General features: G+C 43.5%; 1 long non-coding RNA gene across 2 annotated transcripts in view; it reads right to left on the bottom strand.

Moving 5' to 3' along the window:
- The window catches only part of LOC137538246 (uncharacterized), a 57,647-nt gene extending 42,367 nt beyond the window's left edge, over positions 1–15,280 (bottom strand). The window contains exon 1 of one of the 2 annotated variants that reach the window (XR_011024717.1): positions 15,217–15,280. This is a non-coding gene — a long non-coding RNA (uncharacterized lncRNA). Of the gene's footprint in view, positions 1–15,087; positions 15,168–15,216 lie in introns of those variants that run through there. The other variant, XR_011024718.1, reaches the window with a different exon arrangement.
- Between the last annotated feature and the right edge of the window lie 2,277 nt (positions 15,281–17,557).

Here is a 17,557-nt window from a genome sequence, read left to right as displayed (position 1 = left end):
AAAATTACAACGGTGATCCGGCTAAAATTACCGAGTTGTGGTAAATCGGATTTCCCCGAAATTATGATTTCAGAGTATATATATATATTATGATAAGCAATAGCTCCTTTACATATATAACTTCCCTGTCGTTGAGTTTTATATTTCCTTGCATAAGTTGGCAAAAAATGTTTTACTGCTAGAAATTGATGAAAATATTCTAACTTAGTCATAGTTAATGGCACGTCTCTGGAGATTTGTGGACTTGGCTTGGAATGGGTTTTATGAAGAAGTGATTTTCTGGTAGAGATGCATGAAAGATTGAGCCTGCAGTAATTTATGTGATACATTAAACTTCTATATGCAAGGCAAACTTCTAAAAGAAACGAGTGCTGAGATATTGTCAAACATAAGCCAAATAAATACTGCAAATGTGACAGCAGTGTATCCCTACAGCTGCACAAGATTTAAAGGGGTCCTCTAAGAAAAAAAAAATTATAGAAATCTGCAGGATTCATATTGGAATTACCAAGGAGAATTGTGATTTTGAATAAAATAAGTAATTACTATAAACATCTTTACTGGATCAGTTTAATTGAACTCGGGGATGTCTGGCTACATCTGTTTGCACCAAAGACCAGAATGTAAAGTTGTGGCAATGGGGTTCAGGGCGGTTTTGCTTGCAAATTTTTGCAAAAACGTTTTTTGCATCGATTTTTCGATTTTGAAAGAATATTTGCGAAGATACATTGTACATTGACAATATGGTCAAAGAAAGCAAATTTCTCTTTTTAATGTGAAAATTGGAAAAAAATCCTTGAAAAATCTGTAATTTTTACAATAAAAATTCGTGAAAAATACGAAAAATCACAAACTTTTTACAAAATGGGAAGGGGAAGATTAGATAATTGATTAGGTTAGGGTCAGAGGTTTAGAAAGGAACTTAGGTCTGAAGAAGAGGTTAGGGTTAGCTGTCCAGAAGGAATTACTGTTAGGGCTAGTTCACACTGGGCGCTTTGGTAGCGTTTTGCTGATTGTCAGCAATTAGCTGTTTTTTCACCGTACAGGAAAGCGATTTAGGAGTGATTGCGTTTTGTGATTCTATAACATTGAAATTCAATCGCTCCAAAATCTCTCCAAAAACACTCCAAAAATTCTGCATGCACCATCAGCAAATCGCTAATCACTGGCAATCGCTCCAGTGTGAACACTAACATTGACTTGCATTAGCAGCAGCATTTTGATGATCGCCAGTGATCAGCAAATCGCTGAAAAATCACCCAGTGTGAACTAACCCTTAAGGTGGCCACGAATGATCCAATTTCTAGCGAAAAATCATTCAAGCGATCGGAAATTCTGATTGGAAGTGAAATATTGTAATACATCGTTCACTACACCCTCTATTAACCAATCTTTGCTTCCTATCTATCACAACCAACAAGAAAATCCAAATTTTGGTTCGACGAAAATTCATTCAGATGACATTTTTTTCACTCATTCATAATTGATTGTGTCCATCAATGGAGGTTATTTACAACCAATCCGATCAGAATTTCTGATCGCTCAAACGATTTTTCGCTAGAAATTGGACAGTTAGTGGCCACCTTTAGATGGAGGAGGTTAGAATTAGGAGTGTGGAACTAGTAAGGCTTTATTTACTGATAGCCATTTGATGGAAACAGTGCTGAAATGCTTGATGAACGTATCACAAATAATATGCAGAACAGAGGTGCCAAAAGGATAAAAGGAAGCTAAATGAGCTTAAAGGAATACTGTAGGGGGTTGAGGGAAAATGAGTTTAACTTACCCGGGGCTTCTAATGATCCCCCGCAGACATCCTGTGCCCGCGCAGCCACTCACCGATGCTCCGGCCCCGCCTCAGGTTCACTTCTGGAATTTCAGACTTTAAAGTCTGAAAACCACTGCGCCTGCGTTGCCGTGTCCTCACTCCCGCTGATGTCACCAGGAGCGTACTGCACAGGCCCAATATGGTCTGTGCCTGAGCAGTACAGTACGCTCCTGGTGACATCAGCGGGAGCGAGGACTCGGCAACGAGTAGGAGCAGGCAGGCTTGTAGTTGCAATTTTTCAGGTGCTTTCAGGGTTTGTGGTGGTCTGCATTTGTGGTCCGCACACAGTTTTCAGATTATTGCAAAACATATTATAATTAGGAGCATTTGTGTTATGCAGAAAAAAGCAGAACGTTGTGTAATTTTTAAACATGATGTGTGATTCCTGAGCAGGTTATTGACTAGACTACAATGGCCAGTGCTTCATTGCCATGTGTCACAAAAGTCATACGATTCAAATAAGTGTGCTCCCTGCCTAAGCAACTCACAAACCCCTTTTGTGCAAATAGGTAATATATGTGCCAAACTTATCTGACCATGGACCTCTAACTGCAATGAATGAACAATCCTTCTGTACACACTACAGCCCCTCCCTGACACAGACACAGACCCTGCCTGCAGTACTATCCTGCTAGTGCACTGGACTCCCCTTTCTCTAGTCCAGGCATGGGCAAACTTGGCCCTCCAGCTGTGAAGGAACTACAAGTCCCACAATGCATTTGCCTTTATGAGGCATGACTGTGACTGTCAGACTCCTGCAATGCATTGTGGGACTTGTAGTTCCTTAACAGCTGGAGGGCCAAGTTTGTCCATGCCTGCTCTAGTCCTTACTTCTGTAGTATAAATCAGCTAGCTACCTAATGCATTTAATACACTCATGAGTAACACTATCTTATTAGCCAGATCCAATTATATAGCACATGGCTAATTAGCAGGGCCGGCCCGAGGCATAGGCTGGAGAGGCTCCAGCCTCAGGGCGCAGTGTAGGAGGGGGCGCAGAATTCATTCAGATGTCATTCCTAATTGTGTTTGAAGCAGAAAGAAACAAGAAAAGGGGATACATGGCAGTGACTGCAAGCCAGATAACTAGATATTAAGGTGTTGGGGAGGTTGTGGGCCCTGTGGCGCCTCTTAGTCTAATAGCAATCAGTGTTTGATGGTTTGGGTGGCAGGGATGGAGGGGCGCACTTTGGTGTCTCAGCCTTGGGTGCTGGAGGACCTTGTTCCGGCTCTGCTAATTAGATTTGGAAAGAAAATTATTTCTTGACAGGTAATTAATGAATCAATCTGTCAGGTTGTCACTAGACTTCCTAATCTGATTAGCCCTGGGCAAAGGTTATGGCAATTCCGGCTATTTAAAAGTAAAAAAAAAAAATGGCAAGTTGGAATCCAGATCACATCTCTAACTTAACAAAAACAGTAGTGCCTACTGCCTAGCTGTTCCACTTACTGTTTTTGTGGAGTCTCAAAGATGCCATGAGTGGGCTATTGCTCTTCCCCCTAGCCCTAATAGTGAGCTAGAGACAACATTCATTTTTTTGTCCTCAACCTGGACCCTTGGAATTCCTACAAGAACGTACCCTGTACAAGAGGAATCCAGCAGTTTATATATTTTGGCAAATGCTCCTCTCTAAATGGGAAACTTTGTTTTCTAGAATCCGTTTGAGCTATTGTATCAGATACAAGGATACCTCACCAATCTAATAACTGCTTCTCCGCCAGTTTACAAACTCCCCTTTGTGGATTGACTGTGGCTCCAGGCCTTATGGATAGTATCTGATGTTGCTTCCAAATTTGTTACTTCGTTTCTAGTTTGGGGGGCATTTTGCAAACAAGGAACAGCATTGTGTGAATGTGTAAATGGCCAGCCACCATTCTTGGTATTGAAAACCAGAGTCAGAATTCACTCTACTTCATAAGCGACTACTCGCTACATTCTATTTAAAGCCTGTTTAATGAAGGCGGACACGCTCAGCCGTACAAATCACTCTGCTGCTGGTCTAGCTGCTCCATCACCAATCCATCTGGGTAAGCTACCTTTCGCCATTTACAGTGCCTTGAGTTAAGAAACATTATTCTCTTTGCATTTTTTTAAGCTGCTCAGTTCCAAATGAGCTCTCCCAGGAAAGAGATCACACAAAGACAAAAGGTACAGTGGGAACTGGGAAGGGTATGTACTGAAGATTTTAAAGTGTCCTTTATCTAATGGGCACTCATGTAAGGTCATTTTATCTAATGGGCACTATGCATTCCTGGGTTTTTGCCCCTTAAGATTTCTGACCATGTTGTCACTTCAGCTACGTCACTATTGATACAGAAATAACTTTTTCATTACTTCTAACATTATATATATATATATATATATATATATATATATATATATATATATATATATATATATATATATATATATATATATATTTTCCAGGACACCCTAAGGCTTTGTTTTGGCAGTAATTTTTTTATCGCAATGCCTGGAATGAATGAACATGACCGCGATCAGCGGCCACGTCAATTCATAAAACAGGAAACAGTCACAGTGTAGTTAGATGTAAAAAAAAAAAAAAAAGTGAACACTTCCTATAAAATGGGAGAGTGTTCACTAGCGCCAACTTGTGGCCAAAAAGTAAAATAACACATACAGGCACATACATATATACACAATATTAATAACATTATTAACAAATAAATTACACTTCCAAAGCCCCCCTCCCCTTTAAAAAAAAAAAAAAACACTTGTAAAAAAGAATCAGTTTAAAAAAAATACATAAATAGTTGCCTTAGGGACTCAGCTTTTTTAATCTATATTTTATGAGGGAAAATTACTTTTACTTTACTACATATGGGCTTGTAATTATGGACCGGACAAAAAATCTAAACAAAAAAAGAACACCTATACTGTATTTCCAAATAATATATTGTCGCCATTCATTGTGATAGGGGCATAATTTAAACGGTTTAATAATCGGACAACTAGGCAAATAAAATGTGCCAGTTTCATCCACAGGATAACGTTTTATTTTAAAACTATAATGGCCGAAAACTGAGTAATAATGAATTTTTTTCCATTATTTTCTTATTTTTCCCGTTAAAACGCATTTAGAATAAAAAATAATTCTTAGCAAAATGCACTACCCATAGAAAGCCTAATTGGTGGCGAAAAAAACGAGGTATAGATCATTTTGTTGTGATAAGTAGTAATAAAGTTATTAGGGAATAAAAGGGAGGAGCACCGACAGGTGAAAATTGCTCTGGTCCGTTAGGGTAAAAACCCTTGGGGGTGAACTAGTTAAACTTTTTTTAAAACCTTAAGTCCTCCCTTCCATGAGCAACTGCAGATGTCTGTCGCTCCTGGTCACCTGCTGGGTGCTTGCTAGTGATCGGCACAGGTAGTGGACTAGTGACCCCCCCTCCTTTCCTCATGATTTTGCATCTGAGCATGGTAAGTGCCCTGCTCAGATGTGACTTAACCCCTGGGATAGGCCACTGCATCTGAAACGTGACACGTGCGGTGTTACTAAATGCTTCTATTTGGTTGTGTGTGATTACAGCCGAATGGCTCTTGTGGCCAGCAGCTAGGCGGCTGAGCTACTTGGCAAACAAGCAGTTCAATAGTTTGTGGAAAAAATGATTGCTGCTGTAGCGTATAGCAGCAATCATTCACTAAACAGGTGAACAGGTGAACGTGCATGCATGCACACAAGCGCACAGTGGCACCTTTATGCAAGATGTGAGCTTCATGTCCTGCAGGCTGCAGGAGGGATTTTTAGGATGTGAACCTCCTGTCTTGAAGTGGTTAATAATCTTATAGTCCAAATAAAGATCAAAACATGGATCATCTTTAAAGAGAACCCGAGGTGGGTTTGAAGAATGTTATCTGCATACAGAGGCTGGATCTGCTTATACAGCCCAGCCATTGTCCAGATATAGCAAGTCACTAGCCAAGTCATGCTGGGCTTGTGTTCAGCCAGCATTACCAGATAAATACATCTGTCAGTTCTGCTCTCCTGAACCAGAAACAGATGATCCAGACCCCCAGACATGAGTAATCTGATCAGACAAGTCGTAAGAGGGGAATTGGCATCTAGTACAAAGAGTGCACAAAGAATGGGTGCGCCCAATCAATGTTCAATTGATATTTCGGTCAAATCAGTGATGCCCTTAACCAGGGGCTTTTCTAGCCTTTTTTTGTCACTCAAGGCAAGGTATATATCAGGTATGAAAGTCATATGTATCTATAGCAAAAGTACCGAGATTTCCTTTAGGCTAGGTTCGCAAATATTGCAGTGCAATTGTTGCAGGACAATCGCCTCACATCATTTTCCCTTGCACATTACCCCGTGATGACAGGGTAGTATGCATAGCTCTGCCTCCCCAAACGGTGACATGCTCCATCTTGAACAGGAAGAACATCACTGTTTTCCAGCCAATTGGCAGAGTGCGCTGACAGGGTAATATGCATAGCTCGGGCCCCCCTACACAGTGACATGCTTCCTGCTGAACAGGAAGAACGTCACTGTTTTCCAGCCAATTGGCAGAGTGCGCTGACAGGGTAATATGCATAGCTCGGGCCCTCCTACACAGTGACATGCTCCCTGATGAACAGGAAGAACGTCACTGTTTTCCAGCCAATTGGCAGAGTACGCTGACAGGGTAATATGCATAGCTCGGGGCCCCCCTACACAGTGACATGCTCCCTGCTGAACAGGAAGAACGTCACTGTTTTCCAGCCAATTGGCAGAGTGCGCTGACAGGGTAATATGCATAGCTCGGGGCCTCCCTACACAGTGACATGCTCCCTGCTGAACAGGAAGAACGTCACTGTTTTCCAGCCAATTGGCAGAGTGCGCTGACAGGGTAATAAGCATAGCTCGGGGCCCCCCTACACAGTGACATGCTCCCTGCTGAACAGGAAGAACGTCACTGTTTTTCAGCCAATTGGGGCATGTGCGGCGTACAGCCATACACTCCAATGCAAATGCCTGCCTCCCGGTACCGCTCTTACTGCTCAGCATTGAACTGCAGAGTCCGCATTAACTCTGCTTCATCAGTACCGTTTCCACCGCATCATGTTGCAACATGGGTAGTGTGGCCAGTCTTATCGCCATTGTAATGGGGGAGTGTCGAGGGAGCGTACTGCGACATGAAGCGATGCACCTTGTGTGAAAGGGGCCTTAAAGTACACCTGAACTGAAAGGAATATGGAGGCTGCCATATTTATTTCATTTTTTACAATACTGGTTGCTTGGCAATCATGTCGGAATTACACCCCTGAAACAAGCAAGCAGCTAATCCTGTCAGACTTTAGTCAAACATCTGACCTGCATGCTTTCCTAGGGTCTATGGCTAAAAGTATTAGAGGCAGAGGCTCAGCAGGACAGCCAGGCAATGTGTATTGTTTAAAATGCAATAAGTATGGCATCCTCCATATCTCTCTCACTTCAGGTGTCCCTTTATTTAAAGCGGACCCAAACCAAAAAAGTTTTTTATTCAAAATATTTAGTTGCACCACTCTGACACATACAAAGATAAATAAACACTCTTTCAAACCTATGAGCATTTCAGTGCATGCTTTTCACCCTTCTCTTTGCATAACTAGGGTTATACAGGGGGCAGCCATTAGCAATTCCTCCTTTGCTGGACACCATCTACTCCACCAGTTTGCCGGATTATTTGCCGGCAATATGAAAGGAAGGGAGGGGTTTCCCCAATAAATGTAAAATATTTTATATTTGTCATCATGCAGCTGAAAAAAAGGCTGCTATATATTATTATAATTTAGAATAATAGAAAAAATAGATTTTATTTCTGAAATCTTGTATTTTTAGTTTGGGTCCACTTTAAAGGGACACTTAAGTCAAAAAAATAAAATGAGTTTTACTCACCTGGGGCTTCCAATAGCCCCCTGCAGCTGTCCGGTGCCCTCGCCGTCTCCCTCCGATCCTCCTGGCCCCCGCCGGCAGCCACTTCCTGTTTCGGTGACAGGAGCTGACAGGCTGGGGACGCGATTGATTCTTCGCGTTCCTGGCCACAATAGCTACATCTATGCTGCTAAAGCATATATCATATACCATATAGCAGCATAGAGGGTGCTAATGTGTCTGAGAACGCGAAGAATCACTCGCGTCCCCAGCCTGTCAGCTCCTGTCACCGAAACAGGAAGTGGCTGCCGGCGGGGGCCAGGAGGATCGGAGGGAGACGGCGACGGCACCGGACAGCTGCAGGGTGCTATTGGAAGCCCTAGGTGAGTAAAACTCATTTTTTTTGTTTGACTTAAGTGTCCCTTTAAGCACTTTCATTCTGGTCTGCAGAGTGCCTTTCATATATGATCACAGGCTTTTCACTAGCAATTAATTATCAGATAAGGCGCATGTGGCTGGAAAATAATAAATAACAGAGTGGAGTAGTCATATTTCTGTCACTATCTTCAGACCCTGCCAGCACGACAAAGAATGAAATGAACTGTGGCTTCAGCGGATTAAGGGAAATGGCGTGATTGTTGTCGATGAGACGAGATTCAAGAATCAATAAAAACAATCTAATCTAGTGCTGGAGAAATGATCGTGGCTGAAGGCAGTCGGAACGTGGACACTGCTGATAGAAGGGCTCTCTGCTCACTTCTAACTCATCAATGACACTGCAAATGCCTCTTACCGTGACTTAAACAAGGACTCCGAGGCCTGATTTACAAGGGCTTCTCCAGACATCTCCAAGCACCTCCGCTGGGGGACTGGGGGTATCATAAGGGATTAAGCAAGCCTGGAGCAGACTAGAAAAAAAGCCTGCAACTATGTGACCAAAGATTGCAACCTGTTCCTGGGTCCATTGAGAACATGACTGGAATTTCTGAAAGCTAAAGGGAACTTGAAGTGAGAGGGATATATGGAGGCTGCCATACATAATTCCTTTTAAACATTACCAGTTGCCTGGCAGCCCTGCTGATCTTGCTGGCCTCAGTAGTGTCTGAGTCACACACCTGAAACAAGCATGCAGTTAAAGAGACACTGAAGCGAAAAAAAATATATGATATAATGAATTGGTTGTGTACTATGAATAATTACTAGAAGATTAGCAGCAAAGAAAATATTCTCATATTTTTATTTTCAGGTATATAGTGTTTTTTTCTAACATTGCATCATTCTCTAACCCTAACCCTAACCCATGTTCAGATTACACAACACTCAGCATTCAAAATGATTCTTTCAGAGCAGTCTGTGAACTAATGACCTCTCCTCTGCCAGAGGAAAAGTAAATAGTTAACTAACAGTTGAGATACTAAAAGTCAGAAAACAGCCCTCTCCAGGACTTTGAAAGTCGTAGAGATAATGGCTTTTTTGTATAGAGATAACAACTGGAGTTTCTTAACTCTTCCTGTACTGGAAACAATTAGACTGATGTATCTGATCTTAATGTTTTATTTCTTAGCTGTACTTCACATACAAATCATAATATCATAGTTTTTTTTCGCTTCAGTGTCTCTTTAATCCAGTCGAATTTTTGTCAGAAACATGTAACCTACATGATTGTTTAGGGTCTATGGCTACAAGTATTAGAGGCAGAGGAACGGATCCATCTGAAAATGGCGCCTGCGAATAATGGCGCACGGTGTTGATGCTAATCCGTTTGCCCCTTATCGCTATTTAACGTTAAAGCCTTATTGTTATTTAACGTTAAAGCCTTATTGTTACTTAGCGTTAACACACAGAACCCTCTCTGTACCTATCCCTAAATCCTAAACCCCCTGGTGGTGCCTAACCCTAACACCCCCCTGGTGGTGCCTAACCCTAAGACCCCCCCTGGTGGTGCCTAACCCTAAGACCCCCCTGGTGGTGCCTAACCCTAAGACCCCCCCAGTTGGTGCCTAACCCTAAGACCCCCCCCCTGGTGGTGCCTAACCCTAACCACCCCCCTGGTGGTGCCTAACCCTAAGACCCCCCTGGTGGTGCCTAATCCTAACCACCCCCCTGGTGGTGCCTAACACTAACCACCCCCCTGGTGGTGCCTAACCCTAAGACCCCCCTGATGGTGCCTAACCCTAAGACCCCCCTGGTGGTGCCTAATCCTAACCACCCCCCTGGTGGTGCCTAACACTAACCACCCCCCTGGTGGTGCCTAACCCTAAGACCCCCCTGATGGTGCCTAACCCTAAGACCCCCACAGTGGTGCCTAACCCTAACCTTGACAGTGTTACATTAAATCCATTCACCGTTTTGCAGTTAAATAACATCTGCAGTTTGGCTTATGTAGGGCGCTATTGATAAATAATTTTACTGTGGGCAATAACGTCTGCTGTTTGGCAAATGAACGGCACTATTGATAAATAGCGTTAGTGTGTGCCACTATTGTTAAATAACGTTAGTGTGTGCCGTTTATCTTTTTTTTTCCCTGTGCGCCATTATTATGCAGTACTAACGATAAATAGCGATAAGCGTATCTTTTTAATGCGACACCATTTTTATGCATAGGCGCTGTGCGCCATTATTCACTGATCCAAGAGGAACAGCAGGACAGCCAGGCAATGTGTATTGTTTAAACTTAAATAAATACGTGAGCTTCCATATCTCTTTAACTTGATGTTTCCTAACAGAAGTTATTGCAGTATCATGCCAGGAACCACATTTAGAACTTTTTTTTTTTTTTTCAATAAATCCAAGTGGTCCTTGTTTTTCCTTTTTAAATTTAACTGCAATCTCCCCCTCACTGTGATCCAATATTGCCCAAGTGATGGTGCAAAATAAAAACCATGTCATAGATAAACCATTTCATAGCTAATCAACTATTAATAAAGTCCATGTTTGCTTGATCATTCATAAAACCCCCACTGGAATTGCTTGGAGATCACTGAGAATGGCTTACAGACAGGGCCGGTTCAAGTAACAATTGGGCCCTAGGGCAAAATTAGCCTGGGGGCCCTCCAACAGACACCCCCCGACCAAAAAGCGTCATTGGAGGCCCTTTGTTGCAGCCAAATTTCCCTCCTGGGCCCCTGAGCTGGCTACTGACCCTCCCCCAATCAACTCCCAACTTAACAGACTCTGCAGAGTCCCTGGGGAGCAACAGTTAAGATGGGGGAGGGACACCCTGGGGGCCCATACAGGCTCTGGGGCCCTGGGGCAATTGCCCATTTTTTCCTATGGTAGCTCCGGTACTGCTTACAGAATCAAGTATATTAGAATTGTTAGTTATTGTTAGAAATGTTAAATGTTAATCTGAAACCCTCACTGGTAAGTAGGTAAAGGGGATCATTTTTTGATCCTCTACAAGGAGTAACGAGCTTAAACACACTATGGGGGGACTGGAAGCTGAACATTATTACAGATACAGTACAATCCTGTTATAGTAAACTCTGATCTAGTAAACCTTATAGATATTGTAAACTCAGGTTGCAGCAAATGCGTCTGTATAAACATACAATATATGACACATTCTGATATAATACACGTCTAATATAGTAAACTACTTTTCCTGGTCCCTTAGAATGTACTATAAAGGTATTCTACTGATATCGGAAAACTAAGGATTGGCTAGGGATAAAAGCAGCTGAGGCTAAGAGGATATTATATTTTATATTTTCACCGCTTCCCTAAATGTCCAGCCCTTACTTTAAAAAAAACTAGGTATCAGAATAAAAAAATAAAGGGATGCTTCATTAATCCCCCTAGCATTGCACTAACTGTATGGCCACCTTTATGTTATGCATAACAAATGAACTCACGCCCTGTACAAGAGGCTCTCAGGGGTTCAAGGCTGGTCCAGCAGCCTCTTGTGCACTGCCACTAAATGCCTCACACCTAAAGGGGCAGTAAATCCGGAATCTTACAAACAGGCTATCCTTCTCATTGCAGTGCTTCAGTCACACTTACCGTATTTTTCAGACTATAAGACGCTCCTGACCATAAGATGCACCTTGGTTTAGAGGACAAAATGCAGGGGAAAAAAATATATACTAAACCTGGTGCATCCATGGTGAAGGGGCATCTTGTGGATTATGCCCCCTTTGTACCTCATGCCCCCTTGTACCTCTTGTGTCTCCCTGTGTCCTCCTCTGTCCCCTAGAGATGGCCCGAATGGTTCGACCGCAAACTTAGTCGCACGAACATCACCGGTTCGTGTTCGCGTCGAAACGCGAACTTTATGGCGAGTTTGACCTGCACCTATTCTACATCATTAGTCTCAACTTTGACCCTTTACATCACAGTCAGAAGACACATGGTAGCCAATCAGGCTACACTCCCTCCTGGAGCCCCCCTCCCCCTTATATAAGGCAGCCATTATCCTCACTCGGTGTGGCTGCAGTAATCAGAGAAGGGAGAGTTTGCTGCAGAGACATAGGGAAAGCTTAGTTAGGCTAAAGTTAGGCTTGTTAGCTTGCTCCTTGCTGATACTTATTGCTAAAAAGCACCCCACAACAGCTCTTTTGAGAGCTAATGTTGTTCTTGTGATCTGGTTTTTTTTTTTTTTTGTGTGTGGTCCACTGGCACTTGCATATACAGCCCTGTCAGTCAGTCGCAGCTGGCCCTTGCTAATTCCTATACTGTGCAAGGCCCAGCACATTCAGTGACTATCTTTTCACTGCACGTGTGTGACAGCTGCACATTTGTAATACCAGTCCGACCGTGCATACCTGTTCACGGTACGTGTGTGTGTGACAGCTGCACATTTGTAATACTAGTCACTGCATACCTGTTCACGGTACCTGTGTGTGTGACAGCTGCACATGTGTAATACTAATCACTGCATACCTGTTCACGGTACCTGTGTGTGTGTGATAGCTGCACATTTGTAATACTAGTCAATGCATACCTGTTCACTGCACCTGTGTGACTGCACATTGTATTAGTCAAGTCAGTGCATACCTTTCACTTCATCCCCCCCCCAATATGGGCAAAACAGGCAGAGGCAGGCCACCTGGCAGGTCTGTTCAAGGTCGTGCTGTCGTGATTTCGTGCAGCCCTAGACCAAAGTACAGTGTTCAGAAGGCACGTGCCATCAAACCCCAAGATTGTCAGGACATAGTTGACTATTTAACACAGAACACCTCATCTTCCACAGCTTCTGCATGGAAGCGTGACATATCTTCCTCCTCCTGCTCTGATTCTGGCACCCCACATAACACCCAGTTGGGTGCCACCACCAAAGTGCCAACATCCCAGGGCTCAACGGTGTGGAAATTTTTTTGTGTGTCTGCCTCAGATGAGAGCAATGCCATCTGTACTCTCTGCCACTAAAAATTGAGCCATGGAAAGACCTAGACCCGCGTAGGGACAACTTCCTTACAAAGGCACATGATGACAAAGCACAAACTGCAATGGGAGGACCACCTAAGGAAAAGCAGCACACAAAAGTGGAAGATACCAGGCCACAATTATTTCTCAAAAAAGGTGATACCCAAACTGTACCGTGATGTTGAAAGGCAAGTGGTGTCATCTCTGTCACACAGCGTTGGGTCAAGGGTCCATCTGACCACGTGGTCTGCGAAGCACAGTCAGGCCTGCCCGAAGACTAAGTCAGTCCCCACACACAGCATCTCTGCCTGCACGCCGTGTGACGGCCTGCCCCAAGACTAAGTCAGTCCCCACACAGTATCTCTGCCTGCAGGCCGGTTGACTGCCTTTTCTCAGCCACCACCAACAGGGTCCAGGACTCCAGGTGGATTCCTGAATTTTTAAGGCCGCTGCTAGCAGCGGCTGCTATAATAATTTTTCTGGTACTTGTACATGCCTGCCTAATTTTTCTGGCTGCACTGCGGCTGCAACAACAAAACAAAAAAATCAAAAAACAAAACAAAAAAATCAATTCCTCTTCGTGATCATTACCTTGCCGCGGTGAAGGGGCTTCCGTATCACAATGAAGCAATGACCACCGGCTATATGAAAGTGTTGGGGGGCACACCAAAGATAATAAGCTTGTTGCTTCATTGTGGAAAGACCAAATTCGATCAGCTGGACAGTCACTGTTGTTCTATCATTGAGCTACCACAGCCATGCCACCATATGGGCTTGAAAACCGCCATGGCCTGCACTCTTGCCATGATGCGCACCAGTCCAGCACGGCCGCCACTACACAAACAGCTGTTTGCGGTGCGTTACACAGTTAGTTTGGTGTGTCAGTGTGAAGCAGTACTCTAATTACACTCCCTGATTGATGTATACACATGCAAGATGTTTTAAAGCACTTTAGGCCTCCAATTTAGCATTGCAATGTGATTTCTGCCCTTAAAACGCTGCTGTGCGTCAAATCCAGATTTTTTTCCTGGGGACTTTTGGCGTGTATCCCACTCCGCCATGCAAAACTCCAGGTGTTAGACCCCTTGAAACATCTTTTCCATCACTTTTGTGGCCAGCATAAATGTTTGTAGTTTTCAAAGTTCGTCTTCCCATTGAAGTCTATTGCGGTTTGCGAAGTTCGCACGAACCCAAACTTTTGCGAAAGTTTGCGTTCGAGGTTCGCAAACCTAAAATTGGAGGTTTGAGACATCACTACTGTCGCCCCGTGGGTCCGCCTCTGTCCTCCTCTATGCCCCTTTGTGTCTCCCTTGTGTCCTCCGTTTGTCCCCCTGTGTGCTTCTCTGAATGAGCACAGTACAGGGAGTCCCCAACATTGTGGCGGAATGGAGGTTCGTATTGGCAGGTATTCACAAGCCAGGAAATCTCTGCATTAGGACTATAAGACGCAGTTAATTTTTTCCCCACTTGAGTCCAAAAACACAGTAATTACATTGCTGCATGGCAGGGCAGGATTTAGGCCAAGGCCACCTAGGCCATGGCCTAGGGCATTACAGGAGCAAGAGCACCAAAGCAGCAGGCTAAACTGGTGCAGCATTTGCAAGCTTGCAAATGCTGCAATGCTGGGAGATCAGGCGAGCACCTGACCGCGGTACTGTGCTGCTAGCCGCCTGTGCAGCAGCTATCTTGCTCTCTGTGCACGTTTGCATTGTGGCCGGCGGCTATGGACTTGGGCAGCATTGGAGACGGAAAGGAAGAGGAGGCTTCTGCACTGGAGACAGGTGCAGAAATTGAGTGACACTGATGGCTGCTGCCATGTGAAGACACCCAGTAACGCTCTGTGCTGGTACAGAATGCTCCAGACTGCGGGAGCATAACAGGGGGTATGCGCAAGGCCAAGCCGCACATGTGTAGAAGAGCACAACCAGCCAGATTAACGGATTAGAGAATGGGAGATTGGAGCAGCAAGGGAGTCTACAGACCACATGAGGGCTGGAGGAAGCCCCAGGTAAGTATAAATACACCATTATTTACCATCTACGGTTTCCTTTAAGGTCTCACAGGTCTTGTTGCCTCTTCGGTCTCAAAATATGTACGATAAATGCAGGTGAAACACTTCTTCCCATTTGAGTGTGAAGAGCACTGAATGTCTGTGTCACATACCCATGGATTTTCTGTGGAGTTTCCAATCTCCTGATGACGGAGGGCTCAGCACTTGACAATGATGACACTCTTCACTGACATGGTTCTGTCAATGATAGGAAAAAATATAAAGATGAATACTACAATCCTGCAATTAGAACTTTATGGTGTGTAATAACACTTGTTCAAACTACACTGACAAACTTATACTCAGGTTTTGGGTAATGTTTTGAGATGAGAATTTTTCAACACCTGCTCATGTACAAACACACACACACACACACACTCTTACACACACACACACGCGCGCACGCACGCGCACACGCGCACACACACACATTCATACACACACACACACACACACACACACACACACACACACACACACTCTTACACACACACACACACACACACACACACACACACTCTTACACACACACACTCTTACACACACACACGCGCGCGCACGCACGCGCACACGCGCACACACACACATTCATACACATTCATACACACACACACACACTCTTACACACACACACTCTTACACACACACACACACTCTTACACACACACACAAACACACACACACACGCCACCACATTATTTTATTTTTTCGTGATTTTCTCATTTCCATGTATTGGCAGAAGGTGTTAAGTGTGCACGAAAAGGAGTCTTAAAGTAAAATGTACATTAAAGGAATACATTTGAAATGTGCCCAAATTAATATTTGTGCAACTCCTGAACAGATGTTAAGAGTAAACAGGGATAACAGAGGCGCCAACATAGGATAAGATTAGTTAAAACCAGTCTAAAAGGAGGGAAATTGGTGGATTCACCTTCCCCAAGTACACAAATGACCAGGCCAAATTAAGCCGTTAAAAGTACAACTGTATTTATTTAAAACAATTCTCTGAATATGATGCAACCCGTTTCACGGGCTAACATCCTGCTTCATCAGGCAATTGAACAAGGAGAACAATGGAGAAAAAAAGAAACAAAAAAGAAAAAACGAAACTAGGAGGTGCACAGATATTTCATCAACAACATGTCGTATTCCAATAAAATGTTTGTAGCAAATGGTGTTGTGGTCTATATTAAATAAAAACTAAACCTATTGACCAAACCGCTATATCACATAGATCTACCACCAAAAAAATATATATACCCAATCAATAGCAATCAATTATTATTTATATCAGTAAGAGCCAGCTATACCAATTTTACCATAAAGAGTCTAGGGTGGGGGGAGGGGGGGTGGTCTCATAGGTATGGGAATAAACATACATATATCCAGGCACATCGCCTCTAGTTAGGACATTAAATAAATTATTAGGGAAAGGAAGGTGCTGAAGGGGGTGTGGCTAGAAAACAGCAAAAATCTATTAACCCTTCGCACACTCACATGCAAATGTTCAAACAATTGCATTCACAGATTCACTCATCCAGGCACCACTGTTATCCCTACAGCAAAATTAAAAGCCAGGGTTTTAGTTCACAGAAGAATGCATTCTTATGCTTAATCACCTATACTGCGCAGAAGTACCCAGGTAAACATAGGTGTCCTAACTCTGGCCCTGTAACATGCATAGTGCAGACATGCAAACACATTCATTGCATCAAACCTATCAATGGATTAGGAGCACACATCCTAACTTCCTCTCCTGGGAAAGACAGTGCATCTTACCAATCGCACAAGGGAGCTAATGTTATGTGTCCATGTGCACAATGCGCATACACCAGCATAGGTATGGGAATAGTGGTGTGTAATTGCCTGAAAACAGGTTGGTCATATGTGGCTGAAGTATAAATAGCCCCCATCCTTAATGAGGGTTAAATTCAGTTATATCCATACTGTGTGACATAAAACAAGCAATCAATAGACCATGCACGGCGGCATGTATATAAGAAAATAGAAACCTTTGGTGCTTACCAATTGTGGGTCAGTAAATGCCAGAGCGCCTCTATGGAGCTGTGTAGCTCTCAGATGTTAAGAGCTCATCGGTTCTTATGGCCACTTTGTATGTACGGACAGATTGAAATGTTCCTTGTGCAAAGAAAGTAGTGATTGTATTTTGCTTCTGATGTTTAACTTTTTCAGATGAGAGTATGAGGCGACACAGCAGGTAGGGCAGACAGGCTGTGACTTCTCCATCCTCTTTTGTTTATAATGCTGACATCATCAGCAAAATGGCAGCTCCTATGTAGGCAAAAAAAAGGAAAAAAATAAAAGCAGAAATAACCTGTAGGACCAGGGCTGTATTTACTATAAAGCACTGTAGGCACGTGCCTACAGGTGCCTGATGATGGGAAGGTCACTCCCCTCCCCTAGTGCCTCCCTCCCTCTTTCCCTATGCTGAGT

This window comes from Hyperolius riggenbachi, chromosome 11 (assembly GCF_040937935.1).
Source record: "Hyperolius riggenbachi isolate aHypRig1 chromosome 11, aHypRig1.pri, whole genome shotgun sequence".
NCBI classification, from domain to species: Eukaryota; Metazoa; Chordata; class Amphibia; order Anura; family Hyperoliidae; genus Hyperolius; species Hyperolius riggenbachi.
The sequence above is the reverse complement of the archived record's forward strand: the minus strand, read 5'-3'. Positions and strand labels throughout refer to the sequence as shown.